This window comes from Rhinopithecus bieti, unplaced genomic scaffold (genome assembly GCF_001698545.2).
Source record: "Rhinopithecus bieti isolate Rb0 unplaced genomic scaffold, ASM169854v2 scaffold_47691, whole genome shotgun sequence".
NCBI lineage: Eukaryota > Metazoa > Chordata > Mammalia > Primates > Cercopithecidae > Rhinopithecus > Rhinopithecus bieti.
Window position 1 is genome coordinate 282,159 of NW_016818870.1, and position 10,908 is coordinate 293,066.

At 46.1% G+C, this 10,908-nt stretch overlaps 1 protein-coding gene across 1 annotated transcript in view; it reads left to right on the forward strand.

Annotated features, from left to right (window-relative positions):
- CIMIP2B (ciliary microtubule inner protein 2B) overlaps positions 1-10,908 on the forward strand; it is a 54,889-nt gene that overhangs the window by 1,613 nt on the left and 42,368 nt on the right. The window lies entirely within an intron of this gene.

A 10,908-nucleotide genomic window follows, 5' to 3' on the forward strand; every position in this document is an offset into this window, starting at 1 on the left:
GTGGAGGCAGGCCAGCCTCACAGAATTGCCAGGGCACGTGCCTCCTGTTCTTTTTTCTGGAGGCGTTTGGTCTCAGCACACGCTCATTCATCATATTTAATGTTAACATCTACAACTATTTGTGAATTTGCTTTCTATTGTTGTATGACATCTGTAAACACTAGGAATTTATGCCTCATTTTGTTTAAGTAATATTATAGATCTTTTAACCGGTACTGGGTTCTGACCCTTTATCATGTTTGAGAATTACTGTAATAGTAATGGTAATTCCAAGCCAAAGAGCCAGATGCCTATTTTGGAAAGATGATTGCGGTGGTTGTATGGAGGCAGGGAGACTGATTAGGAAGGAGGCTGTGACTGTGGTTCAATCAGGAGAGGATGAGACCAGCCTGGCCAAGACTGATTAGGAAGGAGGCTGTGACTGTGGTTCAATCAGGAGAAGATGAGACCAGCCTGGCCAACATGGTGAAACCCCGTCTCTACTAAAAATACCAAAAAATTAGCGTGACGAGGTGGCGGGCACCTGTAATCCCAGCTACTCGGGAGTCTGAGGCAGGTGAATCGCCTGAACCCGGGAGGCGGAGATTGCAGTGAGCGAAGATCGCACCATTACACTCCAGTCTAGGCGACAAGAGCGGGACTCTGTCTCAAAAAAAAAAACCTTTTGTTGTTGTTTTCAAACTTTTATGATGGAAAATGTCTTAACACATACACGCAGAATAGAATAATGAATGTTTATTTACGTTGGATTAGTAAGACCATTTTGTTGGAAACCCATAGTGCAAAATTGACTTGCCTTTGCCTCAGTTGTACTGTTGTCATATTTGACCTGGCCTAGGTGAAAGTATCACTTTCATTTACCCTTCTATACCAGTGATTCTCCAATGAGCAGCAATTCATGGCCAATCTTGTTTCATCTATACCCGTGCCCTCTTCCTCACTCCATATTTGTGTATATTTCCAACATATCATTTCATCCTGTAAACTTTTCAGTACGTTATCTCTAAATGATAAGGATTCTTCTTTAAAACCAAATCACAGTATTGTCACACCAAAAAATAACGATAGTTCCTTCATATCATCAAGCATCCAGTTGTTTACATTTTCCCCACTGTCTTACGTTTGATTTTTAAAAATTGTTTATTTGAATCAAAATCTAAATTAGGCCTGTACTTTACAGGTGATATGTCTGTCTGTCTGTCTCTCTCTCTTTTTTTTTTTTTTTGTGAGACAGGGTCTGGCTCTATCACCCAGGATGGAGTGCAGTGGGTTGATCTCGGCTCACAGCAACCTCCACCTCCGAGGCTCAAGCAATTCTTCTGTCTCAGCCTTCTGAGTAGCTGGGACTACAGGTGGGCATCACCACACCTGTCTAATTTTTGTATTTTTGTAGAGATGGAGTTTGCCACGTTGCCCAGGCTGGTCTCAACTCCTGGGCTCAAGCATTCCATCTGCCTTGGCTTCCCAAAGTGCTGGGAGTATAGGTGTGAGCCACCACACCCAGCCATGTTAAGTCTTTGCAGATCTATGCTTACTCTCCGTCTTTTTTTCTTACTATTTGTTTTAAACTAGTTCATTTGTCCTGTAGGGTTTCTTAGAGTCTTGATTTCTGTTGTAATTTAGCATGTTCCTCCATCCTCTGTATTTGATATAAATTGGTAACTTAATCAAATTTAGATTTATTTTGGCAAAACTAATTTGTAGGTGGTTTTAGCACTTCTATCTGGAGGTATACAATGGTGGTCTTTTTGTGATATTAATAACTGATATTTGTTTCTCAACCGTGGCACTATTGATATTTTGGACTGGAAAATTCTTGATTGTAGGGGGCTGTCCTGTGCATTGTAGGATGTTTAGCAGCATCCCTGGCCTCTACCTAATGGATGCCAGTAGCACCTCTTCCCAACTATAACAATAGAAAAATGTGTCTAGACATTGCTAGTTGTCCTCTGGGGGACAAAATTGACCCTGATTAAGAACCACTGGTCTAGGTTCATTAATAGAGGAGTTAAAGCTGGGCATGGTGGCACATGACTGTAGTCCCAACTACTTGGAAAGTTGAGCCAAGAGAGTTACTTGAGCCCAGGAGTTCGAGTCCATCCTGGGCATCATAGCAAGACCCTGTCTCAAATAAAAGGCTAGAAAATAATATTATCCATTCCTTCTTTGAATGAATTCCTATAGAAGTATTAGGTAGAATACTTCTATAAGGAGAAACTTCCACATTAACTATTTGTTACACAGAGATACATTTCCTAGGAAAGGCAGAATAAATACTTGATTGTTTCTCACTTATTTTACCAGCTTTCAAAGTAGTGAGTTGGTTCCCCAGCATCTTCCAAAGTTGACCAGTGAGGTTTTTCTTAAGTACCATTATGAACTCATAATTTAACACATATGTGATGTACTCAATTATTGCTAGTTATCTTTTTTTTCTTTTAGAGACAGGGTCTCTTTTTTCAGGCTGGAGTGCAGCAGCACAAAGCTCACTGCAACCTTGACCTCCTGGGCTCAAGTGATTCTCTCATCTCATCCTTCCAAGTAACTAGGACTATAAGCATGTGCCATCACAGCAGGCTAATTTTTAATTTTTTTGTAGAGACAGGGTCTCACCATGTTGCCCAGGCTGGTCTCAAACTCCTGGCCTCAAGTGATCCTCCTGCCTTGGCCTCCCAAGGTGCTGGGATTACAGACATGAGCAACTGCACCCAGCCCAGTTATTTATTTATTTATTTTTCTATTTATTTAGATGGAGTCTTGCTCTGTCACCCAGGCTAGAGTGCAGCGGTGTGATCTCGGCTCACTGCAACCTCCGCTTCCCAGGTTCAAGCAATTCCCCTGCCTCAGCTTCCTGAGTAGTTGGGATTACAGACACCTGCCACCACGCCCGGCTGATTTTTGTATTTTTAGTAGAGACAGAATTTCACCATGTTGGCCAGGCTGGTCTCACACTCCTGACCTCAGGTGATCCGCCTGCCTTGGCCTCCCAAAGTTCTGGGATTACAGGTGTAAGCCACCGTGCCCAGTTATCATTTTTGATGCTTGTCCTGTTATTAGGGGATCTTTGGGGTGTCCTTTTTCTGGCCCGAAACTTCTGTGGCTGGTGGTGCCTTTGCCCCAGTTTTGCTCAGGCCCTCTGGGCTCGTTTCGCCCACCCAGCCTGGCAGCCTATGCTTCGCTCATGCTACCAGCCTGGGTCCCATGCCTGCCAAGGGTGAGACAGGCATGGAACAGTTAGGGGTATGTGAGTGAGCATTGGGTCCAGCCACTGTGCATGGTCAGACATTCCGGGTGCTGCAGTGGGGCTGGCAGTTCCAGGTGCCAGCATGGCACCAGCTCCCTGCAAGCCTGCGGCTGGACCAGGCACATGGCAAGCAGCTTCCACAGCTGGCACTGGGGAACATATTGGTGCCTGGAAGCTTGGAGATGCCAGGAACAGCGGGGCCTCAAAGAGGGAGTCACAGCCCTGGCTTGGGGAGCTCCCAGGGCTCGGCTCCCCGAAGGGCTGCAGCTCTTCTTGCCTTCACCCACAACATGGCAAGCAAGGGTCATGTCTCACCCCTGTTTGTGTTACAGCTCTTTTAACCTCACCATTTGGTGGGTCCTGAGTTCTTGTCCTGAGACAGGAAGAATGAGGTATGCAGACAAGTGAAGGGTGAGCAAGACAAACAGTAGCTTTATTGAGCAATAGAACAGCTCAAAGGAAACCTGCAGGGGCAGCTCCTTTCCCTAGCAAGGTTGTCCTGAGGAGTGTTCAGCTCCTAGCGGAGAGGATAGCTCCTCTCTGCTAGGCAAGTTGTCCTGACAAGTGTTCAGCTATCAGCAGGGAGGGTAGCTCCTCTCTGCAGCTGGTTGTCCTGTCATCTGTGCAGCTCTCAGCAGAGGGGAGGCCCTAGAGTGGGTGGCTTCTCTCTGCAGGCATGTCATCCCGTAGTCTCTGCAGCTCTCAGCAGAGAGGAGGCCCGAAAGTTGGTTGCTCCTCTCTGCAGCTGGTTGTGCCAACATCTGCAGCTCTCACAGAGAGGAGGCCTTGGTGTGGGTAGCTCCTCTCTGCTGATTGGGTAGCTGATTGTCCTGACATCTGCTCAGAGCCTGGGCTTTTATGGGCCTTAGAGGGGAGGAAGTGCATGCCAGTTGGTCCATGGGCAGCCATGGGTGGGCCTGGAATGGTCACCACAAGTTCCCACTCCCATAGTGGGATGGGCAGCCCGGTCCCCAGCCTCAGGCCCTCCCTGGCTTGAAAGTGGGGCCTTACCAGGGACCTGCCCCATCCACCCAGGAGCCTGTCTGCCTCCTGCTGCCATTCATGGTGCCCAGGCTGTAGGTGCCAAGAGGTGCCTGCAGGCCAGTGCTGAGCTGCCTTCAGACCCCAGTTGGCTTCCCTCCTATGCTCATTGGCACCCAAAATCTGTAGGGGAATGAAGCAGCAGGGGACTGGTGTGTCAGCTCTGCCCCGAGTATGTGCACACTCGGCTAGGCTGTGACAGGGCCCAGGCTCTGCTCTGACTTTGCTCTGAGATTGGAGTAGGCATCAACAGCAGGGAGAAGCCAGGCAATGGGAGCAGGAATTTCTGAGTCCGTGAGGCCCTCTAGGGCCCCAAGAGGACAGGGCTTCCTGAGTCTGCAACCACTCTTTGAGTGGCTATAACTACACCTGGGAGGGCGGGGCTCCTGCCTGCTCCCTGCCCTGAAAGTACAGGTATGCCCGGGTCCACAGCCGTGGCTTGGGCAGCTGCAGCGGCACCCAGGGAGCTCCCACCCCAACTTGGAAGGGACAAGGATTCCTCTTGTCCCTAGCTCCTGTTGGCTCCATGGAATGTGCAGCCCTGGCCATACCTCTCTGCTGTAGCTGGTGTGATGGCAGCAGCCACTGCAGACAGCCTGCTGCTGCCATCACTATTTTGTTCCCACTGGCCAAAATAGGACAGTTTTGGCCAGTGGGAACTTATTCAAGTTAGTTCCTGAGTCCTTCTGACATAAATTTCCAGTTTTCTTGCGATTTAATATAAAATGTTCTGGGCTCATTTTGTGCATATCTAGACCAGAGCTCGTATCAGCTACCTTTTTTTTTTTTTCCCCAGCGATTCATGGTCTTTTTTAGTGGGAAATGGTGTTTGGATACCACAACCTGGTATTAGAGGAATATAAAGTTATTGACCTTAAAAACAGTTAAATGAATGTGGTTTATTACTCATTATTCTCAAAATAGTATCCCCAGGTTGGGCATGGTGGCTCATGCCTGTAATCCCAGCACTTTGGGAGGCTGAGGCAGGAGGATCACTTGAGCCCAGGAGTTTGAGACAAAGCTGGGCAATGAAGTGAGGTCCCCATGTCTACAAAACATCAAAAAATTAGGAGTTGTGGTGCATGCCTGTGGTCCCAGCTACATGGGAGGCTGGGGTAGGAGGATTCCTTGAGCCCAAGAGGTTGAAGCTGCAGTAAGCCATAATGGTGCCACTGCACTCCAGCCCAGGCGACAGAGCAAGACCCTGTCTCAAACCCTCAAAAACAATCACCCTAATCTCTTTATTATGAAAACAGTCAAACATGCAGAGAAGTTGAAGGAATGCATAGTGAACACCTGTATGTCATTCATCTAAATCCAACAATTGTTAACATTTTGTCCTATTAGTTCTCTCTAATATAGGCTAGGTATAATATATAATAGTAATAATACAATATAGTTTTTTTCTTTTTGAGACGGAGTCTTGCTCTGTTGCCCAGGCTGGAATGCAGTGGCACGATCTTGGCTCACCACAACCTCTGCCTCCTGGGTTCAAGTGATTCTCCTGCCTCAGCCTCCCAAGTAGCTGGGACTACAGGCATGCGCCACTGTGCCTGGCTAATTTTTGTACATTTAGTGGAGATGGAGTTTCACTATGTTGGCCAGGCTGGTCTCAAACTCCTGACCTCGTGATCTGCCCGTCTCAGCCTGCCAAAGTGTTGGGATTACAGGTGTGAGTCACCGCACCTGGCCTATAATATAAATCTTATTGTATCATTTGAAAATATGTTGAGGCTGGGCGTGGTGGCTCACGCCTGTAATCCCGGTTACTCCGGAGGCTGAGGCAGGGAATTGCTTGAGCCCGGGAGCCCGAGGTTGCAGTGAGCCAAGATTGTGCCAATGCACTCCAGCCTGGGAGACAGAGCAAGACTCCACCTAAAAAAAAAAAAAAAAAAAAAAAACGTCGAGGGTGTCATCTTCATTTCAAAATCATTAGCAGTGTCTCCTAAGGTCATTTTCTATGAAAACATAATACCATATCTTGAATCACTTTCTTCATTTGGTTTCTTGATTCTCCTCATATTTCACTGGCTCCTTCTCCCAGGTCTCTTTTGCCGGTTCTTCTTCAGCTTCCCGACCTCTAAACAGTGGAATACACAGGGCTCTGTCATTGGACCTCTTCTCCCTCTACATACACACTGTGGGTCATTTCATTAACTCTAAGGCCTTAAATGCTATCTACTTGCTGAGGACTTCCATTTTCTCTCCCTTGCCCAAACCTTTCCTCTGAACTCTAATTCCTATATTCAGTGGCTTACTCATTTTCTCTTTTTCTTCTCTTTTTGAGATAGGGTCTCGCTCTGTTGTCCAGGCTGGAGTGCAGTGATGTGACCTCGGCTTGCTGCAACCTCTGCCTCCTGGGTTCAAGTGATTTTCCTGCCTCAGCCTGCTGAGTAGCTGGGATTACAGGGGCTTGCCATCATGCCCGGCTAATTTTTTTTGTTGTTGTTAGTAGAGACGGGCTTTCACCATGTTGGCAGGCTGGTTTTGAACTCCTGACCTCAAGTGATCTGCCCTCCTTAGCCTCCCAAAGTGCTAGGATTACAGGCATGAGCCACCGTGCCCGGCCATCATTTTCACTTGGATATCTAATTGACTTTTCAAAATCAATGGGTACAAAACAATTCTTTTTTTTACATTTTTGGAGATGGGTCTTACTTTGTTGTCCAGGCTGGAGTACAGTGGTACAGTCACAGCTCACTGCAGCCTTGCCCTTGTGGGCTCAAGCAATTCTCCCACCTTAACCTCCCAACAGATGGGACTACATGCATATGCCATCATGCCTGGCTAATTTAAAAATTTTTGGTAGAGACGGGTCTCCCTGTGTTGCCCAGGTAGGTCCTAAACTCCTGGGCTCAAGTGACCCTCCTGCTTCAGTCTCCCAAAGTGCTGGGATTATAAGCATGAGCCATTGCAACGGGCCCAAAACAGAACTCTCGATTCCTGCCCCTCTTCTCTACCATTTTCTCTGTCTTCCCGATCTCAATAAATCCAGTGTAGCGCTGGGCACGGTGCCTCACGCCTGTAACCCCAGCACTTTGGGAGGCCGATGCGGGAGGATCACCTGAGGTCAGGAGTTCGAGACCAGCCTGGCCACGCCATGGTGAAATCCCATCTCTACTAAAAATACAAAAAATTAGCTGGGTGTGTTGGCGGGCACCTGTAATCCCAGCTACTCGGGAGGCTGAGGCAGGAGAATCACTTGAACCTGGGAGGCGGAGGTTGCAGTGAGCCGAGATTGCACCATTGCACTCCAGCCTAGGTAACAAGAATGAGACTCTGCCTCAAACCACCCCCCTCAAAAAATAAATAAATCCATTGTATTAGATGCTCAGAATTACCCTTGACTCTTTTCTTTCTATCCCATAGCCAGCGCATCAGTAAAGCATGTAGCTGTACCTTTGGAATCTATGCAGAACTTGACTACTTCTGACATTTCCACTACCTCTGACCCAATCTAAGCATCATGTCTTTTGCCTGGATTGTTGCAGTAGCCTCCTTTCTGGTCTTCCTGTTTGTGCCTTTTCCCCCATTCATTCTGTTCTCTACAGAGCAGTCAGAATACTCTTTTAAACATGTAAGTCAGATCATTTTACCTCTGCTCAAAACCCTCTGCCATCACAGAATCAAACGTAACAACTTTCCTGTAATTTTATTTCTTTCATTCTAATTTTTATACCTTTAATATCCATTTCCTTGCCTAAGATCTTCAATATAATTTTGAGTGAATGCGGCAATAAATATTCTTATCTTGTTACATTTTGAGACAGGGTCTTGCTCTGTCACCCAGGCTGGAGTACATTGGCATGATCTCAGCTCACTGCAACCTCCACTTCCCAGGCTCAAGTGATCCTTCTACCTCAGCCTTTCAAGTAGCTGGGACTATAGGTGTGTACCATATGCCTGGCTATTTTTTTTTTTTTTTTTTTTTTTTTGCTGGAGAGAGGGTTTTACTGTTTTGCTCAGGTTGGTCTCGAACTCCTGGGCTCAAGTGATCCACCTGCCTCAGCCTCCCAAAGTGTTGGGATTACAGGCATGAGCCACTGTGCCCAGCCAAATAATGTTTTTAGTGGTTTACTATTAAGTATGATGTTTACTGTTTCTTGATTGCTACATATGCCAATTAACTATTACCACAAGAATGCCACATAACTAACCATATCAAAACTCAGTTGGACGGGTGCAACGGCTCATGCGTAATCCCAGCACTTTGGGAGGCCAAGGCTGGTGGATCACTTGAGTTCAGGAGTTAAAGACCAGCCTGGCCAACATGGTGAAACTGTGTCTCCAATACAAAAAAAAAAGAAAAGCAAAAATTAGCCGGGCATGGTGGTGCATGCCTGTAATCCCAGCTGCTTGGGAGGCAGAATGCTCAGGAGAATCACCTGAACCTGAGAGGTAGAGGTTGCAGTGGGCCGAGATCATGCCACTGCATTCCAGCCTGGGCAACAGAGTGAGACTCTGTTTCAAAAACAAAACAAAACAAACTCAGTAACATGAAACAGCAATCATTTATTCTTATAAATCTGTGGATTGACTGGAGTTCCCATTCTAAATGAGAATTGGCTAGAGAGGTTTTGCTCTGCTCCACCTGTCTGTCATCCTCTTCCTGGAACCAGTAGGATAGCTGGGAATGATCTTATGGTGATAGAAGAAGGGGAAGCAAATAAGCACAGTTGTGCAACTGCTTTTCATGTTTTTGGGTCACATCATGCCTGCCACCATTCCAATGATCAAAGCAAGTCATGTGGCCAAGCCCGAAGTATACTCTGTCTATAAAAGTTTTGGAAGGGAGAAAATATTTCTAAACTATGGTACATTACATTTTCTCAATTTACATCTTTTTATGTTGCCTATCTCTTAGCAGGTTGCTGTGGTTATTATTTTGGATAGATGGGTCTTTTAGTCCTCTGAAGGGGTGGCCAGCCCCTCCACACCTGTGAATGTTTCTAGTCAGGTGGAACGTGAGACTTGAGAAAAGAAATGAGACAAAGTATAGAGAAAGAAAAGTGGGCCCAGGGGACTGGCGCTCAGCATACGGAGGACCCTCAGGACCCTCGCCAGCACTGGTCTGAGTTCCCTCAGTATTCATTGATCATTATCTCTACCATCTCAGAGAGGGGGATGTGGCAGGACAATAGGGTAATACTGGGGAGAGGGTCAGCAGGAAAACATGTGAGCAAAGGTCTCTGTCATAAATAAGTTTAAAGAAAGGTGCTGTGCTTTGATGTGCACTACACAAACATCTCGGGGCATTAAAGAGCACTATTGCCGCTAGCATATAGAAAACCAGCCCTAAGGCAGTTTTCTCCTATCTCAGTAAATAGAATATACAATTGGGTTTTACACCAAGACATTCTATTCCCAGGCACAGCAGGAGACAGATGCCTTCCTCTTATCTCAACTGCAAAGAGGCCTTCCTCTTTCACTCATCCTCCTCAGCACAGACCCTTTATGGGTCTTTCCCTTCCCACAAGGCCATATCTCAGGCTATCACATGGGGAGAAACCTTGGAAAATACCTGGCTTTCCTAGGCAGAGGTCTCAGCAGGCTTCCACAGTGTATTGTGTCCCTGGGTACTTGAGATTAGAGAATGGTGATGACTTTTAACAAGCATACTGCCTTCAAGCACTTTTTTAACAAAGCACATCCTGCACAGCCCTAAATCCATTAAACCTTGAGTCAACACAGCAAGGGTCTCTGCAAGCACAGGGTTGGGGCTAGGGTTACAGATTAACAGCATCTTGAGGCTGAAGAATTTTTCTTAGTACAGAACAAAATGGAGTCTCTTATGTCTACTTCTTTCTACGTAGACACAGTAACAGTTTTCCCCACAGTCCTCCTACTAGAGATATGGATTATATATCACAATTATGAATTATGATATTAAAGTTTTTTTTTTATATTTTATTTTATTTTCATTATACTTTAAGTTCTAGGGTACATGTGCATAATGTGCAGGTTTGTTACATATGTATACTTGTGCCATGTTGGTGTGCTGCTCCCATCAACTCGTCAGCACCCATCAATTCATCATTTATATCAGGTATAACTCCCAATGCAATCCCTCCCCCCCCCCCCCCCAAAGTTTTTTTTTTTTTTTTTTGAGACAGAATCTTACTCTATTGCCCAGGCTGGAGTGCAGTGGCGCAATCTTGGCTCACTGCAACCTCCCCTCCTGGGTTCAAGCGATTCTCCTGCTTCAGCCTCCCAAGTAGCTGGGATTACAGGTGCATGCCACCATGCCCAGCTAATTTTGTATTTTAGTGGAGTCAGGGTTTCACATGTTGGCCAGGCTGGTCTTGAGCTCCTGAACTCAAGTGATCTGCCCACCTCGGTCTCCCAAAGTACTGGGATTACAGGGGTGAGCCACCATGCCTGGCCACAATGTTGAAGTATTCTGAATGTATCTATGTACTTTTACCCGTGAGTTTTATGACTTCAAATGTTTTCTTTTTGCATTTTAGTATCCTTTTCTTTCAGATTGAAGAATTCTCTTTTAGCATTTCTTATAAGATGGAACTAATAGTGATGAATTCTCGCAGCTTTTGTTTATCTCATATCTGAAGGAAAGTTTTGCTGGGTATAGTATTCTTGGTTGACAGTTTTTTTTTTTTTTCCCC